This window comes from Mesoplodon densirostris, chromosome 4, assembly GCF_025265405.1.
Source record: "Mesoplodon densirostris isolate mMesDen1 chromosome 4, mMesDen1 primary haplotype, whole genome shotgun sequence".
NCBI classification, from domain to species: domain Eukaryota; kingdom Metazoa; phylum Chordata; class Mammalia; order Artiodactyla; family Ziphiidae; genus Mesoplodon; species Mesoplodon densirostris.
The window spans coordinates 86,930,259-86,953,276 of NC_082664.1; the positions used below are offsets into that span (position 1 = coordinate 86,930,259).

Genomic DNA, 23,018 nt, shown 5'->3' on the forward strand with positions numbered 1-23,018 from the left:
ACAGGGCTTTCAACGGGACAAGAAAGGAACACCAGGGAGGTGAGAGCCAGGAAATCGGGAGAGGTGCCTCTCCCGGCATGCTCTGCAACACACCGAGGGGCGCCAGAAATATCCCGGCGTGCATTGGGGAGCGCCCAAGGGCGATGGTTCCCAGCTCCTAGAGGGGCACGCGAAGTTAAAGCGGTAGGTGTGAGCTTACTTAGTTTTGAGACCCTGCTTCCTAGTTTCCCCTTTAGGAACGTAATCCCATAACGGCTGAAAAGGAGGTCCTCTAACTACCCTCCCTTTCCGCGTGCGAACGACTTTCGGCGCCGCTTCGAGCACGGTGCCAGGTGATTAGCGGTTAGGGGCGGGCCTGAGCCGATCACATGACCAAACCTGGCCGCCAATGACTAGCCGGGTGGTCCAGCAGCGCGAGGATTCCCGGACCCGTGAGCGGAGCGGCGCGTGGGCTTGCTCCGGTCGGCTCTGGCAGGTACGCGCAGGCGCCCTGGTTGCCACGCGCCCCGTCTGTCCCCACGCGCCCAGCGGCGCGTACTTGGCGCGAGGTGTTAAGAGTCTGTCTGGTTGTTTTTGTGGGTGGGGGGGAAGGAGAGGGTGGGGGGGCGATGGCGTCACGTGGACGCCACAGCCAATCGCACTCCGAGGCGCACCCACAGCTTTCCCCGGCGCCCCGGGGTGCGACGTGTTCAGTGAGGTTCGGCTCTGCCCTGCAGGTCCTAGTACTCTTTCGAAGCGCGTGTGCGGCCTGTAAAGTCTGGCCGCGGGTTTTCGTGGCGTCCTGCTCCACTGTGAGCACGGACGACAAGTTCTCGGCAAAATGGCTGCTGGAAAGAGTCGCCTAGCAGGGGGAGCGCTGGGGCCGCGTGAAGGTCACATGACGAGGTTGGCAGCGCGTGCTGCTGGCGCGGGGAAGGGGGGAGGGGGGAAGGGGGAGGGTGGCGGGTGGCGGGTGGGAGGGGAGAGGCGTGGCCAGTCATGTGCTCTCGGCTGCGCTGTTCCTCGGTTTTCCAGCGCCTTTGCTTTGGCCGGACTGGCTGCTTTTACTCCTCCCACCTCGAAGCGTGGCAAGCGTCGGTGAGAAGCTGTGTGGTGTGGTGGAATGAGTAGGGTTCTGGGAACGAGGAGATCTCGGGTGTAGGCCTTTGGCTACTTTTGCAATTAGCAAGTCATGTTGCCACTCTTGGCTTTTATTTTCTCGTATTTTAGCTCTGTATAGGAGGGTTTTTTTTTTTTTTAAAGGCCCTTAAAAGGTGTATGACCTGTACCTCATCCCAATGTCATGCTGATAGAAAAATAATTAAAAACGAACAGGTCATTAATAATCATGAGACAAGGCGGTCTCCCTACAGGAGAAAACCCACAACAATCCCCCCCTTCCTCCATCATTACAGGAAACTTGATGGAGGTAAATTGTTATAATATTCTGGGCATGTCTGTCCATATTTAGCAGTAGGATTTATACGCTGTACCTGCCCACTATCTCATTTGAAAAGTATTCTGTCTTTTAGACGTCTAGTCCCTATGTGTTTTCCTGGAAAGAAATCAAGAGATAAGTAGTATTGTCATAACTGTGGAGATGGGGAAATAAAAGGTGTTAGAGGGCACATGCTCATGCCCCATAACGCTAACTAGAAAGAAGTCGTCTTATGAACTTGGCGGGCCAAGTTTTTGAGGCTTCCTGCTACCAGCCTTTGGTGTTTTTCATAGTTCTCAGCTTCCAGTTTCAGCTCTTCATTTTACCAAGGGTCAAGGCCTTAGTGAAATGAAGCAGGCGTAAATTATGTATTTTTCATATCATTGCTTATGCTTTATAGTACCCTTTGATGTATCTTAAAGAGCCTTTGAATTTTGTGGGAGTACAATCTGGAAAACATTTATTGAGCAATCATGATAATAGTTATCACTTTTGAACAATTATAATAATAGTTAACATCTTTCTAGCATAGTACTTTATATATCTTAATTCATTTAGTTCTCATAACAAACCTGTGTTAGGTACTATTATCTCCATTTTACCAATGAAGGAAACAGCAACAGAGATTAAGTAACTTGTAGAAGGTCATATGACTGATAATTTACATAATTCCAACCAGTATTCCTTTTGAAAATTTGACATAATGATTCTAAATTTCATTTGGAAGAATGAGCTTATAAAGTACAAAAATTTTTGAAAGATGAAAGTTAAAGGGGAGGACTTGTACTAGTGAATATACAAATAAAGGTATAATACAATAAGTGGTAACTCTGGAATAGACAGAGCAGTGGGACAGAATAATAAATCTAGAAATATATAAGACTATTTAGTATTATACAGGTGGCATTTCATATTGAGAATTTTGAAATTGTGTTGGAATAATGGCTAATCATTTGAAAAAAATAAAATGGAATCCTACCTTAAAATGTAAATAAAATAAAATCTGAGTGAATTAAATATAAAATATGAAGTCAAAATTATGCTTTCAAAAAAATGGGTGAACAGTTTTCTAATCTTGGCATAGGATGAGCTGTTCCAAGCATGATTGCAAAGGCAGATTGATAGAATTATTACGTAAAACAACCCATAGTTAGCAACAACACCATCAAGTTAAAAGACAAATTTACTCATTTAGTATTCATTTGACGTATTTACTGAGTGTGTACGATGTGACATGCAGTTTTTCCGGTGTAGGGGATCCAGTGATAAGTAAAGCCAGGCAAAATGTGGGGAAAAAAAATTTGCACCATGTGTTGGACCCAGAAGGTTAATGACGTTAGTATCTAACAGATTGTCAAAAGACCTGAATAGGTAGATCACACGCATAGAGAAATAAAAATAACGAATAAAGATAAAAATACATTATTTTCCCCTTATAAGCAAATAACACAAAACAACACCCCCCCAGCAGATTAGCATACATGTGTTAAAATATTAATATCTAGTATTGGCATAGGAGTGGGGAAATTGGCACATTCATACACTGCTGTTGGTGGATATTTACAATTGAACATCCTTTCTGGAGAACATTTTGACTATATTTATTGAAAGCATTAATAACCTATATGTCCTTTCACTCAGCTGCTCCTCTTCTTTATTAAGGCACTAATTGGTAAGTTTGCAAGAATTTTCATTAAGAGTTGCCTTAATTCTTTTTTTTTGGCTGTGCCGTGTGGCATTCGGGATCTTAGTTCCCTGACCAGGGATGGATCAATGCCCCCTGCATTGGGAGCGTGGAGTCTTAACCACTGGACCACCAGGGAAGTCCCTGTAGTATTTTTTTATAGTAGCAAAAAACTGGAAAAACTTAAATGTTAAATAATGGGGGATTGGTTAAATAAATAAGATGCCTTCATAGAGGGTAATACCTTGTAGCTAGTGGACATGATAGCGATTTCTAGTAATGGCTTGGAAAGCACATTGTATATATTGTTAAGTGTAAAAAGCAGGTTATAAAATGATGTGCAGTGTGATCACATTTTTGTAGCAATATACCTCTATGTGTCCGTTTACATAGAAATCTAAAATGGTATATATCAAACATTAACGGTGATTTTACTTGAATGGTAGGATTTTTGGATGAATTTAATAAAAAAAAACTTGTTATTTTTTGGAACAGTTTTAGATTTATAGAAAAATTGCAAAGACAGTATAGAGGGTTTCCAAATACCCAGCACCTAGTTTTCCCTATTATTAACATGTTATGTTAGTATGTTATATGTGTTGTAATTAATGAAGCAAGATACATGATTATGAACTAAAGTACGTAATTTAATGAGATTTCTTTAGTTTTTATCTAATGCCCTTTTTCTATTCCAGAATCCCATCTAGGATACCACAATACTTTTTTTAAAATGTACTAATGCTTTGTTGGTGGGTGATATTACAGGGAAGAAGGTGTCAGGGGAAAAAGGAAGTGAGGTAGGGAAAAAGTGAAAACAAACATAAGGCATGTGTGACCCAGATAGCCATAGCTTCGCAAACAAAGCTGGCTGCCTGATCTTCCAAGGCATCTCCAGAGAGTTCATATGAAGCTCTTGCCTCTCAGAACCTTCCGTTACACAAACACAATACTTTTAGTAATCATGCCCTCTTAGGATCCTCTTGGCTATGTTAGTTTCTTAGACTTTTGTTTTTGATGGCCTTGATAATTTTGAGGAGTACTGGTCAGATGTCCCTGAGTTGGGATTTGATGTTTTTTTCATTATTCGACTGGGGTTAGAGTACATACTATCAACATGACTTGTCACTCTTGATGTTGACCTTGATCACCTGCCTGTGAATTTGGTTTTTAAATGTTTGCTTTTCTGTAATTTCTATTTTTTAAAATAATCTGTTACTTGTTTTTGGTATAACAAAAAGTATTTGTTATAATACTCTGGTCACGTCTGTCCATCTTTATCAATAGCATTTATAGTAAACAGTACATTGATAAGCTAATAATATAGAAAGACGATAATAGAAGTTACAGTCAAAGAAAAAAATAACTGGCCAAACTGCTGGAAGGGCTAATTATAGAAAGGAATTAAAGGCATTAGTACAGTATAGCTTGTTTTAACAGTCTTTAAACTGTTTTAGGAAGAACAGCCTGGTAACCATGAATTATGCATAACAGGATGAAAATATAAATAAGATAGATTAGGCCTATTAGGTAAATTCATTCATTCAACAACAAATAATTAATGAGTCCTACTGTATATTATACCAGGTGTAGGGATTGATCAGTGAATACGACAATGTCTTATTTATAATGGGAATTTATAGTCTAGTAGATAGACAATAGGTAATAAATAATATGATTTCAGATATTGTCAAAGTGCTGTGAATAAAATAGTACTAGTGGATAGAGAGTGGTGGTGGTAGGCTTGGTGGTTCTTTTACATAGGTCATGAGGTAAGGATTTTCTGAGGTAACATTTGAGGATAAAGGGACCTGAATGATAAGGAGCAAGCCATGCTAACATGTGGAGCATTTCAAGCAGCGGGAATACTAATGCAAAGATTCTGGGGCAAGAATCAGTTTGGGATTTTTCAAGGAAGTGCAGGAAGGCTAGTGTGCTAGAGTTTGGAGACTGCTGCAGTGTTAATTGGTGGTGGTTGCTGTGGTAGGGTCGGGTAGCAGGAAATGACACTGGGAAGCTGGTGAGTCTCAGACGGTATAGAGCCTTGTAGACCAGAAGGGCTTTGGATTTTATTCTAAGTGTGGTGGGATCCATTGGACAGTTTTAGGAAGAAAAGTTATACAATCTAATTTATGTTTTAAAAAGATTACTTTGACTGCTGTAGAGGAGAGGGCCAGCAGGCGATCATTCAGGAAGTCATTGGAATGGTATGATGAAGTATGGTGGCTTTGGGTCAGGGAGGCAGTGATGGAGACAGTGAGATGGGGTTGGATTCAGGGTATATGTGGAAGGTAGAACCAATAGAATTTGCTGATAGATTAGTTGTGAGAGGTGAAAGAAAAAGAGGGATCACAGATTATTGCAAGGGGCTTCCCTGGTGGCGCAGTGGTTAAGAGTCCGCCTGCCGATGCAGGGGACACGGGTTCGTGCCCCGGTCTGGGAAGATCCCACATGCCGCAGAGCGGCTGGGCCCGTGAGCCATGGCCGCTGAGCCTGCGCATCCGGAGCCTGTGCTCCGCAACGGGAGAGGCCACAACAGTGAGAGGCCCGCGTACCGAAAAAAAACAAAAACAAACAAACAAACAAAAGATTATTGCAAGGTTTTTAGCTAGAGCAACTAGTGCCAGGTAGAGAGATGGAAACCTGGAAGGAGCTAGTTTGGGGTTTAAAATGAACAGTTTAGTTGGATACGTTGAATTTGAGATGCTCATTGGTTATCCAGGAATAGATAGTTGACTGTTCAGTCTAGAGCCCGGAGTCAAAGTCATGGCTGTGAATATACATTTGGGATGTCATCAATACATAGATGGTGTTTATAAACCTGGGTCTGGTGAGAAGAGGGCCAGTGACTGAGCCCTGAGACTAAGCTGAAAGCATGGACAGAGGAATAAGTCACACTTAGATTTCTTTTGTATCTGCATCAGCACAGTATTTACTGTGTCTATATGGTGTTATATTAAATAAAGCCTTTGAGATGGTTGTAATGTACCTTAGGCTCTTCCTGCTACATAAACTGATTTTTCAGGTTTTTGTGTCTGTCCTACTTGAAGATTTCTACTTTCTCTACATTACCTGGGGGCATAAACTCCAAATTTCTTAGTTTAGCATACCAGACCTATCACTGTTGAACTCTACCCTACCTTTCTCTCTTTATCCTCTTTCCTCTTTATCATTCCTGTCATGCCCAACATGTTCTGCATGTGTATAGCCCTCTATTTGCCTAGAATCCTCTTTTCTACCCCTCTTCCTGCTTGTTGCCTCAAACTCCTACTCAGTCTTCAATGTCTAGCTTAAATTTGCTATATAATTTCCCCAGATTTCCACAGATAAAAGTTGGCTCTAAAGTGCCCAGTACTTCCTCAGCTCTGTTGTTGGTACTTTAATTTATAGCAGAATATAAAGTTGGTTGATTTTTTTTTAAACTTTGAAAGACATTTATTTATTTATTTTTAAAATTAATTAATTTATTTTTGGCTGCATTGGGTCTTCATTGCTGTGCACGGGCTTTCTTTAGTTGCGGCGAGCGGGGGTTATTCTTCGTTGCGGTGCGCGGGCTTCTCATTGCGGTGGCTTCTCTTGTTGTGGAGCATGGGCTCTAGGTGCACGGGCTTCAGTAGTTGTGGCTTGTGGGCTCAGTAGTTGTGGTTCGCGGGCTTTAGAGCTCAGTCTCAGTAGTTGTGGCGCACAGGCTTAGTTGCTCTATGGCATGTGGGATCTTCCCAGACCAGGGCTTGAACCCATGTCCCCTGCATTGGCACGCGGATTCTTAACCACTGCGCCACCAGGGAAGCCCCAAGTCGGTTGATTTTGATTCATTTGTTTCCCCAGTGCTTGGTATGCCCAATCTAATGCTTTGGAAAAGTTGAGAAGTTTTGTTTTGGCAAAAGAGAGTAAATAACTAAAACTAGATCTTATAATACTAGATGTTATAATACACAATCATATGGATCATTAGCTGAGATATTTAGATTTTTTTAATGGTTTTATGAGTTGTTGGTTTTAATGATATTTATTGTGATGGAATTTAGCCAGTACAAAGTTTAATGAAATCATGTCAGTTAGGAGTCTTAGTTCAGAGACATTTTAGGAATGGTTTAATCTCTAGAGTTGAGTAATGCTTATTCTTTGGAGGCAAGCTATTATATAATAAATTTTTCCTCCACTTGCCCACTTTCCCACCCACCTTCTCAGTAGTCAGGAATTCTATTTTAACATTACACATGTTCTTTGAGCTCTTTGCTAGAGGAGAAACCTAATGTAATAAATCCAGTAGAATTAGCAGTACTCACCCCAGAAATGTCCTTTTAATTGTTGCACAGAGAGAGGCTTAATGGTGTGTATTGTAGGTGTGAGGGTTTCAGTCTGTGAGCTCAAGTAGGGTTAATTATTTTGTCATTCAATTGTAAGCATGTATTGAGCACCCACCATATATGGGTACTGTATGAGGTGCTATGGGGGACACACAAAAGAAATAAAAGTCATGGTTCCCTTCACATGAATCCCTGACAATTTAGTCAAGGAACTGAAACATAACATTAAAAAGGAATTTAATCTTAACAAGCAGTATATCAGTAAGTGCAAAGTACTGTGATATAAATCAAAGACTTTGCATTTCTTAAGCCCATAATTATATTCTCAGAGCTATATGCAGTCTCATCTTGCATCAGTTTTCAACATTTTGACCTGACTTGCAAGCTCTGCATTTTCTCTTGTCCTTTAATATTTTTAGTTTCAAAAAGATACTATTGATTTGACTCTTAAAAAACATTTTTTTAAGTTAGTAAATCTTATTAATTAATTAATTAATTAATTAATTTATTTATTTATTGGGCTGTGCTGTCTTAGTTGCGGCACGCGGGATCTTTAGTTGTGGCATGTGGGATCTAGTTCCCTGACCAGGGATGAAAACTGGGCCCCCTGCATTGGGAACATGGAATCTTAGCCACTGAACCACCAGGGAATCCCTGATTTGACTCTGATGTGTTGAAAGCCCTGTATAGGAAAAGAGTGCCCTGCCAGTACATTGCTTTCCAACATTTTATTCCTTCACGTCTGTAAAGCAAATAGGTAATTTGAAAAGGTGGAATGCCATTTAGTCTTTATAAGTGTGATAGAAGCATACTTTTATAGTTTTGCTGTGTGTAGGTTTTCTTAGACATATTTTCTCCTACCTGGGGCTGAGGGGGTTAGGCGGTGGGGGGAGGGTAGAAGAGTATAGAACCTAGAGAAGAAATTGTGTGTGTGTATGAATATGAGTTTAAAAACACTTATTTTGGGATTTGGATTATAAAAGCAGTTTTCATTTGAGAAGATATGAAAAACATAGATAAGCACAAAGAAGAAATAAAAATATGCTAACTCCCACTGTTAACCTTATTGGTATGCTTCTAGGCTTTTTTTTTTTATTAGCAAGTTTTGTTTTATAATAAATAAAATGAATAGTTCAGCTACCTTTAGAAATGAGTAGATAATTGTCTTTATGTAAGGTGGATCTAATCACATTACTCTCAATAAAATTCTTTGGTAGCTTCTCATAATAAATGGAATCAAGCTGAGGCAAGTTCAGATTCTTTAGCCTAGTACATACAGCCCTCTACCTTACAGCTTATCTTATTTATCATGTGTCTCCCTCGTACACATCTTTGTTCTATCCATACTATATGTACTACTTGCAGGCCTCTAGACCAGGGGTTGGTAGACTTTTTCTGTAAAGGGCCAGATAATAAATATTTTAAGCTTTGTGGGCCTTACTGTTTTTGTCAACAACTACTCACCTGTGCTGTGGTAGCATGAAGGCAGCTATCGACAGTATGTAAATGAATGATCATGGCTGTGTGCAGGGAAACTTTATGGACACTAAAATTTGAATTTCATGTAATTTTTGCATGTCATAAATTTTTATTAATTTTTTTCAACCGTTAAAGAATGTAGAAAGCATTCTTAGTTTGTGGGCTATATAAAAAAAGATGGCAGGACATGGCCTATGGGGTTGTAGTTTGCTGACCCCTGTTGTAGACTGCCACGATTTCTGTACCTCTGCCTTTATTCACTGTCCCTCCCCTCCATTTCTTTCCCTAGTATGACTGTCTTGTTCAGAACTCATTTTAGATGTCTTAGTCTCAGGGAAGTTAGAATTTTTTAGATCTTTTTCTGGTGACAGAAGTGCTATTCAAACCTCTATCACTGTATTTATTTGAGTGCATTTAAAAAAATTATAGTAAACTACATATAATATAAAATGTACTGTTTTAACCATTTTTAAGTGTACAGTTCTTTGGCACTAAGTATGTTCACATTGTTGTGCAGTCATCACCACCATCCATCTCGAGTTTTCATCTCTCCAAGCTGTAACTCTGTACCTATAAAATGCTAATTTATCATTCTCCTCTTGCCCTGGTCCCTGGCCCACCATTCTGTTTCTGTCTCTGTGAATTTGACTACTGCAGATATGCCACATAAGTGAAATCATACAAAATATTTGTGTTTGTGGAACTGGCTTATTTCACTTAGCCTAATGTCTTCAAGATTCATCTCTGTTGTACCATGTGTTAGAATTTCCTTTCTTTTTAAGGCTGAATAGTATTCCATTATATGTATATACCACATTTTTTGTGTGTACATTCATCTGTTGATGGACATTTGGGTTGTCTCTACCTTTTGGCTATTGTGAATAATGCTGCTATCAACACGGATGTACAAACATCTCTTCCAGTCTCTGCTTTCAGTTCTTTTGAGTATATAACTAGAAGTAGAATTGCTGGATCATATGGTAATTCTGTATTCAATTTTTTGAGGAACTGCAATGGCTGCATCATTATGACTAAGTTTTTAATTTTTTTCTGTTGTAGTTTTTTGTTTTTTTTTTTTGCTGTATGCGGGCCTCTCACTGTTGTGGCCTCTCCCGTTGTGGAGCACAGGCTCCAGACGCGCAGGCTCAGCGGCCATGGCTCACGGGCCCAGCCGCTCCGCGGCACGTGGGATCCTCCCGGACCGGGGCACGAACCCGTGTCCCCTGCATCAGCAGGCGGACTCTCAACCACTGCGCCACCAGGGAAGCCCTGTAGTTTTTTTTTAATTGGAGTATAATTGCTTTACACTGTTGTGTTAGTTTCTGCTATACAATGAAGTGAATCAGCTATATGTATACCTATATCCCCTCCCTCTTGGACCTCCCTCCCCCCCAATCCCACCCATCTAGGTCATCACAGAGCACGAGCTGAGCTTCCTGTGCTTTATAGCATGTTCCCACTAGCTATATATTTTATGTATGGTAGTGTATATATGTCAACCCTAATCTCCCAATTCGTCCCACCCTCGCCTTCCCACGCTGTGTCCACATGTCCGTTCTCTACTTCTTCATCTCTATTCCTGCCCTGCAAATAGGTTCATCTAGATTCCACATATATGCGTTAATTTATGATATATGTTTTTTTCTTTCTGGCTTACTTCACTCTGTATGACACTCTAGGTCCATCCATATCTCTACAAATGACCCAATTTCATTCCTTTTTATGGCTGAGTAATATTCCATTGTATATATGTACCACATCTTCTTTATCCATTCATCTGTCGTTGGACATTTAGGTTGTTTCCATGTCCTGCCTATTTAAATAGTGCTGCAGTGAACATTGGGGTACATGTGTCCTTTAGAATTATGTTTTTTTCAGGGTGTATAACTGGTAGTGGGATTGCTGTGTCATATGGTAGTTCTGTTTTTAGGTTTTTAAGGAACCTCCATACTGGTTTCCACAGTGGCTGTATCAATTTACATTCCAACCAACAGTGCAAGAGGGTTCCCTTTTCTCCACACCCTCTCCAGCATTTACTGTTTGTGTATATATATATATATATATTTTCCCATTTATTTATTTATTTATTGGCTGCATTGGGTCTTGGTTGCTGCGCATGGGCTTTCCCTAGTTGCGGCGAGTGGGGGCTACTCTCTGTGATGTGTGGGCTTCTCATCGCAGTGGCTTCTCTTGTTGCGGAGAATGGGCTCTAGGCACGCGGGCTTCAATAGTTATGGCACGTGAAATCAGTAGTCGTGGCTTGTGGGCTCTAGAGCACAGGCTCAGTAGTTGTGGTGCACAGGCTTAGTTGCTCCATGGCATGTGGGATCTTCCCGGACTAGGGCTCAAACACGTGTCCCCTGCATTGACAGGTGGATTCTTAACCACTACGCCATCAGGGAAGCCCTGTTTGTATATTTTTTTGATGATGGCCGTTCTGACCAGTGTGAGGTGATACCTCATTGTAGTTTTGATTTGCATTTCCCTAATAATAAGTGATGTTGATCATCTTTTCATGTGCCTGTTAGCCATCTGTATATCTTCTTTGGTGAAATGTCTATTTAGGTCTTCTGCTCATTTTTTAATTGGGTTGTTTTTTTTTGATGTTGAGCTCCATGAGCCGTTTGTATATTTTGGAGATTAATCCTTTGTCTGTTGCTTCATTTGCAAATATTTTCTCCTATTCTGAGGGTTGTCTTTTCGTCTTATTTATGGTTTCCTTTGCTGTGCAAGAGCTTTTAAGGTTAATTAGGTCCCATTTGTTTATTTTTGTTTTTATTTTCATTAGGAGGTGGGTCAAAAAAGCTCTTGCTGGGCTTCCCTGGTGGCGCAGTGGTTGAGAGTCCGCCTGCCGATGCAGGGGACATGGGTTCGTGCCCCGGTCCGGGAAGATCCCACATGCCATGGAGCGGCTGGGCCCGTGAGCCATGGCCGCTGAGCCTGCGCGTCCAGAGCCTGTGCTCCGCAATGGAAGAGGCCACAACAGTGAGAGGCCCGCGTACCACAAAAAAAAAAAAAAAAAAAAAAAGCTCTTGCTGTGGTTTATGTCAAGGAGTGTTCTTCCTATGTTTTCCTCTGAGAGTTTTATAGTGTCCGGTCTTACATTTAGGTCTTTAATCCATTTTGAGTTTATTTTTATGTATGGTGTTAGGGAGTGTTCTAATTTCATTCTTTTACATGTAGCTGTCCAGTTTTCCCAGCACCACTTTTTTTTTTTTTTTGCGCTACGCGGGCCTCTCACTGTTGTGGCCCCTCCCGCTGCGGAGCACAGGCTCCGGATGTGCAGGCCCAGCGGCCATGGTGCACGGGCCCAGCTGCCCTGCGGCATGTGGGATTCCCCCCAGACTGGGGCATGAACCCGCGTCCCCTGCATCGGCAGGCGGACTCTCAACCACTGCGCCAACAGGGAAGCCCCCAGCAACGCTTATTGAAGAGGCTGTCTTTCTCCATTGTATGTCCTTGCCTCCTTTGTCATAAATTAGGTGTCCATCTGTGCGTGGGTTTATCTCTGGGCTTTCTATCTTGTACCATTGATCTATATTTCTGTTTTGGTGCCACTACCATACTGTCTTGATTACTGTAGCTTTGTAGTATAGTTTGAAGTCGAGGAGCCTGATTCCTCCAGCTCTGTTTTTCTTTCTCAAGATTGCTTTGGCTATTCAGGGTCTTTTGTGTTTCCATACAAATTGTAAAATTTTTTGTTCTAATTCTGTGGAGAATGCCACTGGTAATTTGGTGGGGGGTTGCATTGTATCTGTAGATTGCTTTGGGTAGTACAGTCATTTTCACAATATTGATTCTTCCAATCTGAGAACATGGTATATTTCTCCATCTGTTTGTGTCATCTTTGATTTCTTTCATCAGTGTTTTATAGTTTTCTGAGTACAGGTCTTTTGCCTCGTTAGGTGGGTTTATTCCTAGATATTTTATTCTTTTTGTTGCAGTGGTAAATGGGATTATTTCCTTAATTTCTCTTTCTGATCTTTTTGTTGTTAGTGTATAGGAATGCAAGAGATTTCTGTGCATCAATTTTGTATCCTGCAACCTTACCAAATTCATTGATTAGTTCTAGTAGTTTTCTGGTGGCGTCTTTAGAATTTTCTGTGTATAGTATCATGTCATCTGCAAACAGTGACAGTTTTACTTCTTTTCCAATTTGTATTCCTTTTATTTGTTTTTCTTCTCTGATTGCCATGGCTAGGACTTCCAAAACTATGTTGATTAAGAGTGGTGAGAGTGGACATCCTTGTCTTGTTCCTGATCTTAGTGGAAATGCTTTTAGTTTTTCACCATGGAGAATGATGTTTGCTGTGGGTTTGTCATATATGACCTTTATTATGTTGAGATAGGTTCCCTCTATGCCCATTTTCTGGAAAGTTTTTATCATAAATGGGTGTTGAATTTTGTCAAGGGTTTTTTCTGCATCTGTTGAGATGATCATACGGTTTTTATTTGTTAATTTGTTGATATGGTGTATCACATTGATTGATTTGTGTATATTGAAGGATGCTTGCATTCCTGGGATAAATTCCACTTGATCATGGTGTATGATCCTTTTAATGTGTTGTCGATTCTGTTTGCTAGTATTTTGTTGAGGATTTTTGCATTTATGTTCATGAGTGACATTGGTCTGTAATTTTCTTTTTTTGTGATATCTTTGTCTAGTTTTGGTATCAGGGTGATGGTGGCCTTGTAGAATGAGTTTGGGAGTATTCCTCCCTCTGCAATTTTTTGGAAGAGTTTAAGAAGGATAGGTGTTAGCTCTTCTCTAAATGTTTGATATAATTAACATTGAATATGGTAAGTCTATATTTAGTTTTTAGAGGAAGTTCAATGCCTTCATCATTATGACTGAATTTTTTAAAATAAACTTTTTTGGGGAATAATTTTAGATTTATAAAAAAGTTGCAAGGATTATACAGAGTTTCTCCCTACTCTTCACCCAGTTTTCTCTAATGTTAACATCTTACATTACCAGGGTACGTTTGTCAAAACTGAGAAACCAACATTGGTACATTACTATTAAGTAAACTGCAGACTTTATTTGGATTTTATTAGTATTTCCATTAATGTCCTTATTCTGTTCCTGGATGCACTTGAGGTTACTACATTGCATTTAGTCTATGTTTTGTTTTATTTATTTTTAGTCTATATGTTTTTTGTTGTTTCCCTAGTACTTAGCATAGAGCATGGTACATAATAGAGCACAGTGTTTCTTGAATGAATTAATCATCTTTTAATTTTTCTCTCTTGGGGAATATTCATTAACTTTCCTTTAGATTTACTTAACTGATTTATTTACCCTTATATCTTTTCATTCCTTGACTGTTTCTAAGGTCTGTCGTAATTTTTTTTTTCACTAATTTTTTTTGAGGAAAAGTAATCATGGTATATGTGGCAAAGACTGCTAACTGTCTATTCACATCTGCTCTCTCCTTGGTGTGCATTGCTAGTCAGAATCCCCCAATCTCCTTTGCAGTTTGATGAGACCACATGACTTAAATTTCCTGTAGTGGAATGTGACTGGAAATGGGCCTGAGGTCCTTCATGTGTTCCTCTTTGTCCACCTCTCCTGGCTATCTGGGATCCAACATCTGGGACAACCTTGGAAGCCTTGTACTCAAGATGGCAGAATTGCTGTCAGCCTGAGTCCTAGAATGACTCTGGAAGAGAATTGACTTAACTAATGACCTGAATATTCACTCACCAGGCTAATATTTTGAGATCAGTTTGTTAGCTTGCCCTACCCTTTTTAATAAGTGTGTTACGTGGTCAGCTCTGAATAGGATCTATATGAACGTTGAGTATTTATCTAATTAGAATTATATAATTATATTGGAAAGACTGGGGGATGGGAAGTGTGCACATGTATGGAAATGTGAAGTGGAAGGAGAGGTAAATCTAATCTTCTATAATGGGAAGTTAATAGTACCTAAAACTGGAGAAAAGAAATGGAAAAAGCATATTGTGATATGGAGGTATATGGCAGAAGTTTCATTCACAAAAGTTGAAAATTTTTGCCCCTTGGAGTTGGGAAATTGTTGGGGTGGAGGACCATTTTTATTTTAAATAAATTTATTTATTTTATTTATTTATTTTTGGCTGCGTTGGTCTTCGTTGCTGCGCACGGGCCTTCTCTAGTTGCAGCGAGCAGGGGCTATTCTTTGTTGCGGTGCATGGGCTTCTCATTGTGGTGGCTTCTCTTGTTGTGGAGCATGGGCTCTAGGCACGTGGGCTTCAGTAGTTGTGGCACACAGGCTCAGTAGTTGTGGCTCCCAGACTCTAGAGTGCAGGCTCAGTAGTTGTGGCACATGGGCTTTGTTGCTCCGTGGCATGTGGGATCTTCCTGGGCCGGGCTCGAACCTGTGTCCCCTGCACTGGCAGGCGGATTCTTAACCACTGCACCACCAGGGAAGCCCAAGGACCATTGTTTTTTGTAATAAGCCTTTGTACTTATTCAACTCTTTATGTTCATGGATAACTTTGAAAAAACAAAATTTCAATTAAAGATATTTAGTAAAGAACAACGACAAAAAACCCCAGTCAAATTCAGATTCTCCTTTACAGAAGCCACAAAGTTGATCAGTTTTTGCTAAATAAATCTGGTAACAGGGAGCTTTACCACTTTATGAGGAAACTTGTTTCATTGTTGGGTAGTTTTAGAGGTCAGAAGGTTATTCCTTATGCTGATGTGAAACCTTCTATAGAAACTTCCATTCCAGGACCCTCTAGAATATATGGAATAGTCTATATCTGCTTTCATGACAACCTTCAAGTGGTTCTTTAAATTATCTTCATAATCTACCCCATATCATTAAAAAAAATAAATTTATTTATTTATTTCTTTTTGGCTGTGTTGGGTCTTCATTGCTGCGCGCGGGCCTTATCTAGTTGCAGTGAGCGGGGGCTATTCTCTGTTGTGGTGCACATGCTTCTTATTGTGGTGGCTTCTCTTGTTGCAGAGCACAGGCTCTAGGGTGCATGGGCTTCAGTAGTGGCGGCCTGTGGGCTCAGTAGTTGTGGCTCGCGGGCTCCAGAATACAGGCTCAGTAGTTGTGGCTCATGGGCTTATTTGCTCTGTGGCATGTGGGATCTTCCCGGACTAGGGGTCCAACCCATGTCCCCTGCATTGGCAGGTGGATTCTTTTTTTTTTATTTAACATCTTTATTGGAGTATAATTGCTTCATAATGGTGTGTTAGTTTCTGCTGTATAACAAAGTGAATCAGTTATACATAAACATACATCCCCATATCTTCTCCCTCTTGCATCTCCCTCCCACCCTCCCTATCCTGCCCCTCTAGGTGGACACAAGGCTGATCTCCATGTGCTATGCAGCTGCTTCCCACTAGCTACCTGTTTTACATTTGGAAGTGTATATATGTCCATGCCACTGTTTCACTTCGTCCCAGCTTACCCTTCCCCCTCCCCCGGTCTTCAAGTCATTCTCTGTGTCTGCGTCTTTATTCCTGTGGCAGGTGGATTCTTAACCACTGCGCCACCAGGGAAGTTCCTACCCCTACATCTTAAATTTTCTAGGCAATGATAATGAAAATCGTCTTTGATTTTGATACTGATTATCACCAAATCCTTCCAAATTCTGGTTCACTGGCTTGTGACTGTCCTGTAGATGTTGAGTTGTTGGTTCTGCTGCAATTGGCTGTCCTGCACAAACCTTTACTGCCTGGTGGCCTTAATGTGCAGCTGGTGTTCCTGTGTGATCTTCTCAAGAGCTGACCTCAGTGGTGCCTTTGGGATTATCAGTGTTGACCTTAAAACTGCCCTTATTGGCCTATTCACTTCTCCTGATACCACTAAAGTTCCTATTAAGTTTCCGAAAGGTTAGCCTCATGCTTTTAATTTCTTACAGAAGACTTACAAGGAATTTGAGAAAAGTTTCCCTGGGCTTGGTAGTGCAGAGGATTGCCAGTAGTCAATCAGGGTTCCTGAGTAGAGCCCATGTACTTCTACTCTCTCTCACCTCAATAAGAATTCTCTTTTCTACCTGAGATTTTGCCTGGAGTGATTGGATATGGCCTGTTTCCTTATTATTTAAGCATGTTAGTTCTAATGTTCTGGGCTCCTACTGTCAGTTTTAAAGTCCTCCTGCAGGGAATTTCCTGTCGGTCCAGTGGTTAGGACTCCATGCTCTCACTGCCAAGGGCATGGGTTCAATCCCTGGTCAGGGAACTAAGATCCTGCAAGCTGTGTGGTGCAGCCAAAAAAAAAAAAAAAAAAAAGTCCTTCTGCAAACCTAACAGCTCATTGCCTACCCTGCCCAAATTCCTCTTGAGAGGGAAATCACTCCCACCCTAGTCCTTTGTTGCACTTATAGCAAAGGCTGGACATAACATGTATTGAAGGGTAGAGAAATATTAAGTAAATTGTGGCATTAAAAGTGAAAAACACATATTAAATACTATGTAGCAACTTACAAAATATGTTTTCAAAATAATGTTAAATGAAGAGTAGAACCCAAATTGCAAAGACCTGCTTTAAATTATGAAAAAAAACCCAAAGCCTATAAAAATATATACACATGCGTGTAGAAATTCAGAGGAATAAACAGTCATGGTCAGTGGTAAGATTGTAGGTATCTGAAATTATATTATGTATTGATTTTCTATGTTCCCCATTAGAATGCAAGCTCTAAGAAGTCAGGGATTTTGGTCTGTCCTTGAACAGTGCCTGGCCTGTAGTAGTTTTTCAACAAATCTTTGTTGATTATTTAATGAATTGAATGTGGATATTTCTTTTTGATGGTTTTCATGTTTAATGTTATAGTAATGCTTGTTAAAATTAAATTAAAACAAAAACAAAAATTAAAAAGGAAACTCCCAATGATTTCAACCTTTTGAAAATACATTATAGTTTCTGCATGTTCTCAACACCCTTGTTGGCCTTTTCTGGTCCTCTTAAAAGGTGGTGCCCCAGACAGGATATACTAGTCCAGATTTTGGCAAGCCAGTCCAGCGTATAAAGGAATATTTTCTTCCCAGGATCTGGATACCACATCTCTATTTTACTTTATTTAATTTATTTTTTTTTTAGTGGTAGGAGTATGGTTTATTAAGCTGTGCCTTAGTACAGGTGCTGGGACTTGCCCATGGTGCTCTTAATGTACAAAGCCCGGACGTTCTGCCAATTTTTCTTGAGCAATGACACCAGGAAGTTGACAGCTAAGTAGGTGTTGTACACAAGCTCATCATTTGTCATCTTCACGTGGCCAACAGCCACTGCCAGACACAACACCTTCTTCATCTGGAACTTGATCGTGGACTTCCCTTAATCAACTTTGGCCAACATGTTCTCATTATGGGTCAGCAAGGAAGGGAACTTGCCAGCCTTATTCAGGCCAGGGCCCAGAATTCGTGGGATCTGCTTGATCAGAGGCTCTGAAGCCAAAAAAGCATCATACTTCTTGGGCAGCTTCCTGACCAGTTTATTATTCTTGTTGAGTTTCTTTAGTGCCTCCATGTCCATATGGGGGATATCCACAGCCTTGACCTCATCACACAGTGCTGCTGGTGCCCCAGAACACATATAGAGAACTTGGGGCGGGGAGTGGACTTAAGCCTGACAGCGCCTGAGAAGCGTTTGTCCTTCTGAGGGTTATAGTTCTTCAGGCTGATCTGCAGCTCCACTGTCTCCAAAAACTTCTGGCACTTGCACTGGTTCCCATGCAGGACTTCCCGCACTGCCTTGTAGAGGGTGTCGCGGGAGACTTTGTTGCTCATGGTGCCTCGTGCTGAGATAAGCGGAAAAGAGCCACACCTCCATTTTAGAGTTTTTTGCAGATGTGACCCACTGTTGGCTTATACTGAACTTACTTTGTTGGTATTTAAAACTTTAGTTTTGCTAATACATTATAACAATTTCCAGCTCTTTCCCAATAAGTATTTACCAGCTGATATAACAGAACTGGTCAGCTTGCCTTTCATGTATTTTTGTTTTCACTGTCCACCTTCATTGGAAGTGCTAAGTCGCAGAACATTCGAGAGTTGGGCAGCCAGAGAATAAAAGAAGCAAAACATCTGGAAAGTCTACACATTTTATAATTATCCTCCAAATACTTTAATGATGACTACATTTTCTAGGTGCTTTCTTCAGAATTCCTGAAATGGTAGGAAGTTAAGTACTTAGATAAAAATCAGAAACTCATCTCTTGGCTCTGTCTTCAAATAGTGTTGAAAACCTGGTTTTTCCAGGAAGGTGAGCCATTGCAGTCTTACCATTATTTTCCAAATGCTTACCAACTGCCATCAGCCCTCCATTTTTCATGGTCATCATTGTTTGTTTTTTCTTTCTTTTTTTTTTTTTTTTTGCGGTATGCAGGCCTCTCACTGTTGTGGCCTCTCCCGTTGCAGAGCACAGGCTCTGGACACGCAGGCTCTGGACACGCAGGCTCTGGACGCGCAGGCTCAGCGGCCATGGCTCACGGGCCCAGCCGCTCGCGGCATGTGGGATCTTCCCGGACCAGGGCACGAACCCGTGTCCCCTGCATCGGCAGGCGGACTCTCAACCACTGCGCCACCAGGGAAGCCCCCAGTGTTCCTTTTGAAAAGTCCCTTGCTCTTCTAATTTCGTGATCCTTTTAACATTTTATTTATTTATTTATTTACTTCGTGTTCCTTTTTTTAAACCAGTCATTTTTTTCCCCCTCTCTCTGTGAAGGCTTCTTGTTCCCACCACTTTCTCATCACTTTTCCTCCTCGGTAAAGTGGAGATAATAATGTCTACTTTAGGCTTGCTGTGAGAACTGATAAGAATGTGAAGTGCTGAAAACAATGCTTGGCATATAGTAAGCACTTAGTAAATATTTGTTACTATTATCATCAACATCGTCATTTTACAAACTGAAATGCCTTTTTCAGTGTTCTGACAGCCCATAACTACCTCCTGGAACTCTTCCTGGAACTGTGGAGTCTTGATTTCATAGACAAAGTGTGAGATAGCTTGAAGTGATACTCTAGGGCTTTAGGATTAAGGAGTGGGAATGGGATAGTTCGTAGCCCTGAGCCTAATATAAAGGTTGGAGAATCATAAGAATTTTGTCCCAAGTTGCATTCACTAAGTTTGGAAAGAGAGGTCAGAGTACACATGTACGTTTCTCCTCCTCCTCCCAGGATTATGCATGTTAGTGTCCATCATACTGTTTTCCAAGCTGTTAACTGTATTTATATTTTCAAAATGAAAGCTTTACGGGCTTCCCTGGTGGTGTAGTGGTTGAGAGTCTGCCTGCCGATGCAGGGGACGCGGGTTCGTGCCCCGGTCTGGGAGGATCCCACATGCCATGGAGCGGCTGGGCCCGTGAGCCATGGCCGCTGAGCCTGCGCATCCGGAGCCTGTGCTCCACAACGGGAGAGGCCACAGCAGTGAGAGGCCCGCATACCGCAAAAAAAAAAAAAAAAAAAAAGCTTTTCAGCACTGCAGGTTACTTTCCAGTTCTTTTTAAAGTGTTGTTGTAACTGCCTTTTTATTTTAAATAGTTCTAGTTCTTGCAACCAGCATTTTATATTGCCAGTAAGAATTTAAATTAATTAGATCAATAGAGGTAACCACGGTGCCATTTTGAAAAAAGCAGATTTTTCCAGATTGAAATATTTTCATGCAGAAGCATACTTTATTTTCTCAAGTTCTCCTTAATTCAGTTTCTTGAGTATACTCTGCCTTCTGAGTGGCATGCTAGTAAAGATGTGGATAGGAACAGACATTCTTGTGTCATCTTTATGGAAAATAGGGAATCATTATAAAAGTCATTAATTACTATTTGTTTAAACATTTTAATTTTTGATGAGCCTAAAATTACATGAGATACACTTGCCTTGCCCCCAAAGTTCATCCTTAATTCAGCTGGTTATTTTACTAGTGTTTGGTCCAGCAAGATAGGAAATCATTCTTACTCTGGGAAAAATAGCCTCCTTTAAGGGATACTTATATGCTAGACATTGTGTTAAGCACTATTATCTAATTTAATCTCCTAAGTGGTCTCTTCCTCTTGACTTTGTTCTCTAATAGTATATTCTTTTTTTTTTTTTTTTTGCGGTATGCGGGCCTCTCACTGTTGTGGCCTCCCCCGTTGCGGAGCACAGGCTCCGGACGCGCAGGCTCCGGACGCGCAGGCTCAGCAGCCATGGCTCACGGGCCCAGCCGCTCCGCGGCATATGGGATCCTCCCAGACCGGGGCACGAACCCGTATCCCCTGCATCGGCAGGCGGACTCTCAACCACTTGCGCCACCAGGGAGGCCCTCTAATAGTATATTCTTAATATAGCAGCCAGAGAGATGCTGTTAAATCAGAGATGTGGTTAAAGTCAGGTCATGTCATGCTCAGAACCCCCCAATGGCTTCCTATTTCTGGCAAAATAAAAGCTAAAATCTTTACAGTGGCCTATAAGGTTCTATATGATCTGATTCCCTCTTAGTTCTCTGACCTCATCTTTTACCACTTACCCCCACTCTCTGCTCCAGCTCCTTAGCTTCCTTGCTTTTCCTTAATCATGCCTTTTCATTTCTGATTTCCTCTGTCTGGAACACTGCATGGCTGTTTCCTCAATTCTTTCATGTCTTGACTTGAATTTTGCTTTTTCCCCTATCGTCCTTCTCTGCTTTATTTATTTATATTTTTCCTGTAGCACCTATCACTAGATAACGTATCAAATCATATATTTATTTATTTTGCTTGTTTGATATTTCCCTTACTAACATTTAAGTACCACAGGGCAGAGATTTCGTCTATCTTGTTCACTGTTGTCTCCGCATCACTTAGGACAGTTGCTGGTGCGCAGAATAAGTGCTCAGGAAACATTTGCTGAGTGAATGACTAAATTGCCACAATACTGTGGCATGGCCACTGTTATTACCTTCTTTCAGCAGGTGAAGAAACTGAAGCCCAGAGAGGTTAAATAATATGCATAGGGTCACATAGCTCTTAACCATCCCCTTGAATGGCTTTATTTCCTGTTATATCTCATGCATTCTGTGCTCAGTCATAGGACACTATTTTTGTGTGTGTGAATATCACATACATATTCAGGCTTTTGTGCTCATATTGTTTCCTCAGTGGGAGTATTCTCCTTTCCTACCTCCTACTGAGGTAGAACTTTATTTGCAGAAGAAATGGTGATTTAGAGAAGAGTCAAGGGTATGAAGGTTGTTTGGGGAGGTGGAAGGATGAATATTGTGAGCTAAGATCACATGGTGGGACATACACATATGTTCAGGGAGCAGTTTGGCTAGAATGAGGTTTTGTTTAGGAGTATGATAGTAAGGTTAGAGAGGGAGAGAGTTACGCCCCTATTACTGGGAGCTTTGAGCTTCACGTTAAGGAGCTGATGTTTTTATCTTGTTGCCCTTGGAAGGTTTTTGAGCAGAAGAGTGATAATGTATAACACCACTTTAAAAAATACTTAATTTTGCTATGGTGATGAGAATGCTTTGGAGTGGGAAAAGACTAAAATTAGGGACAATGTTTAGGAGTTTATTAAAATGACATAGGCCTTATATGAGATGATAAAGGCTGAAGTTGAGAAGTGATAGTGGAAATAAAGCACAGAGATGAGATACTTAAAGTATAACTTTTAAAATCCAGACTCCTTACAGTGGCCTACAACATGCTGCATGATCTGACCTTTGCCTACCTCTGCAGCCTTATCCCCTGCCACCTTTCCTCTCATTCTCTGCTGTAGCAACACTGGCTGTTCTTTGCTTTGAATGGACTGTTTGTCCTGACTCTAATGTCTTTGCACTTACCTTCTCTTTCCCTGGAATGTTTTTCTCCAAGTCTGGTTCATTCATTTCTCAGTTAAAATCACCTCTCAGGTATTTCCTGACCACCAGTTTTAAAGCACCCTCCCTTATTGCTTCATTCTTTTTTGCTATCATCAGAGTATGTAATCATTATCTGACTTTAAAAATGTATTTGTCAGGGCTTCCCTGGTGGCGCAGTGGTTGAGAGTCCGCCTGCCGATGCAGGGGACACGGGTTCGTGCCCCGGTCTGGGAGGATCCCACATGCCGCGGAGCGGCTGGGCCCGTGAGCCCTGGCCGTTGAGCCTGCGCGTCCGGAGCCTGTGCTCCGCAATGGGAGAGGCCACAACAGTGAGAGGCCCACATACAAAAAAAAAAAAAAAA

At 41.1% G+C, this 23,018-nt stretch overlaps 1 protein-coding gene and 1 pseudogene across 1 annotated transcript in view; one reads left to right on the forward strand and one right to left on the reverse strand.

Moving 5' to 3' along the window:
- Positions 1 to 413: 413 nt before the first annotated feature.
- MGA (MAX dimerization protein MGA) overlaps positions 414 to 23,018 on the forward strand; it is a 157,559-nt gene continuing 134,954 nt past the window's right edge. Inside the window, exon 1 of the mRNA XM_060096648.1 lies at positions 414 to 475. The gene's annotated coding sequence lies outside the window, so the exon portion shown is untranslated. The remainder of the gene's footprint in view (positions 476 to 23,018) is intronic.
- Positions 17,949 to 18,623, reverse strand: LOC132489389 (large ribosomal subunit protein uL1-like; annotated as a pseudogene).